Source organism: Peromyscus eremicus, chromosome 19 (assembly GCF_949786415.1).
Source record: "Peromyscus eremicus chromosome 19, PerEre_H2_v1, whole genome shotgun sequence".
NCBI lineage: Eukaryota > Metazoa > Chordata > Mammalia > Rodentia > Cricetidae > Peromyscus > Peromyscus eremicus.
This window is the reverse complement of record NC_081435.1, coordinates 69,518,408-69,520,902: the sequence shown is the minus strand read 5'-3', so window position 1 is coordinate 69,520,902 and position 2,495 is coordinate 69,518,408.

Genomic DNA, 2,495 nt, shown 5'->3' with positions numbered 1-2,495 from the left:
TGAGAGTTCTACATCTTGATCTGTGGGCAGCAAAAGGAGACTGTGTGCTACACTGGGTGTAGCTTAAGCATAGGAGACCTCAAAGCCTGCCTCCACGGTGACCCACTTCCCCCAACAAGGCCACACCTACTCTAACAGGGCTGCACCTCCTAATAGTGTGACTCCCTATGGGTCAAGCATTCAAACACATGACTCCATGAAGGTCATTCCTATTCACACCACCACAGATACCTATTAACTCTTCTGATGTTTAGGTGCAGGGATGGGGGGAGGATATCTTGGAGCTAGAGTGATGACTCAGTGGTTAAGAACACTTGTTGCTCTTGCAGAGGATTCATGATCAGCCCTGAGCATCCACATGATGGTTCACAATTATTGGCAACGCCAATTCCAGGAGCTTTGATAGCATCTTCTACCACCATAGGTATGAGGCACACATGTGGTACACAGGTATACATGCAGACAAAATGCCCATATATGTAAAAGAAGTTAAACTTAAAAACTTAGGGAGAGAGGAGAAAGAGGAAGAGATGGGGTTGGGAGAGAGAGAGAGAGAGAGAGAGAGAGAGAGAGAGAGAGAGAGAGAGACAGGAATGTCTCTGACTCTTTTGTCCACTCTTGGGACCCTTTTCCTCCTACTGGGTTGCCTCATCCCGCCTTGATATTAGGATTTTTGAATAGTCTTATTTCATTGTGCTGTGCCATGTTTCTTTGATATCCCTGAGAGGCCTTCTCTTTTCTGAAGGAAAACAGAGGAGGAATGGATCTGGGGGAGAATGGGGGTGGTGTGGTGTGGTAGTATTGTGTTCCCCAAAATATTGTGCACGCTAATAAACTTATCTGGGGCCAGAGAATAGAACAGCCACAATATTAAACATAGAGGATAGGCAGTGGTAGCACACACCTTTAATCCTAGCATTCCAGAGGCAGAGATCTACTTGGATCTCTGTGTGTTCAAGGATACAGCCAAGCATGATGACTCATGCCTTTAATCCCAGGAAGAGAGACTTTAATACCAGGGAGTGATGGCAGAAAGCAGAAAGGTATATAAGGCATGAAGACCAGGAACTAGAAGCTTTTAGCTGGTTAAGCTTTTAGGCTTTTGAGCAGCACAGTTCAGCTGAGAGGCATCCAGTCTGAGGAAACAGGATCAGCTGAGGAATTGGCGAGTGAGATGGCTGTGGCTTGTTATGCTTCTCTGATCTTCCAGCATTCACCCCAATAACTGGCCTTGGGTTTGATTTTATTAATAAGACCTTTTAAGATTCATGCTACAGGGTGGAGCCAGGGAGGAGTGGAAGGAGGGAGGCTGTGTTCTGGATGTGCTGTATGAGAGAATAAATAAATAAACAAATAGAAAGAAGATAGCGAATCAAAGACTTATAAGCATGGTAAGTTATATTGAGACATGAATAGAGGATTGACTTTCCCGTGAGGCTTGTCAGGGCCAGCAACAGAGCAGTCCTCTGAAGTGGCAGTCAGAGGAAAACTAGGGTCACTGCTTTATTCCTATTGGATGCTGATAAGCTTTGTTACTATTGAAGCCTGCTGAGCTTTGTTAGTATTGGACACTGACAGGCTTCATTGCTGTTGGACATTGTCTAGTTTCTTTTGCTATGATGAAACACCATGACCAACATATAAATTGGAGAGGAAAAGGTTTATTTGGCTTATACTTCCAAATTACTGTTCACTATCACAGAAAGTCAGGACAGGAACTCAAACATGGCAGGGACCTGGAGACATGAGTTGATACAGACATCATGGAGGGGTACTGCTAACTGGCTTGCTTCCCTTGGCTTGCTCAGCCTGCTTTCTTATAGAACCTAGGATGACCAGCCCAGGGATGGAACCACCCATAATGGACTGGGCCCTCCCTCATCAATCACTAATTAAGAAATGTTGTGCCCGGCGGTGGTGGTGCACACCTTTAATCCCAGCACTCGGGAGGCAGAGACAGGTGGATCTCTGTGAGTTCGAGGCCAGCCTGGGCTACCAAGTGAGTTCCAGGAAAAGGCGCAAAGCTACACAGAGAAACCCTGTCTCGAAAAACCAAAAAAAAAAAAAAATGTTGTATGATATTTTGTTCGTGTTCTGACAAATAAAGCTTGCTTGGAAATCAGAGGGCAGAACTAGCCACTAGTTAACCATAGAAGTTGGGCAGTGGTGGTGCACGCCTTTAATCCCAGCACTTGGGAGGTTCATGCCTTTGATTCCAGCACAATCGGGAGGTGGAGACAGGAATATAAGGTGGATGGAAACAGGATCTTGTGAGCTTTCAGTCTCAGGATTCAGAGAGGTAAGAAGTCACTAGTGGCTGCTCCTTTGCTTCTCTGATCTTTTAGCTTTAACCCCGATATTTGACTCCTGGTTTTTATTGATAAGACTAATTAGGTTCATGCTTCAGAAAATGCCCTAGAGCCAGATCTTATGGAGGCATTTTCTCAATGGAGTTTCTCTCCTTTCACATAACACTAGTTTGTGTGTCAAGCTGA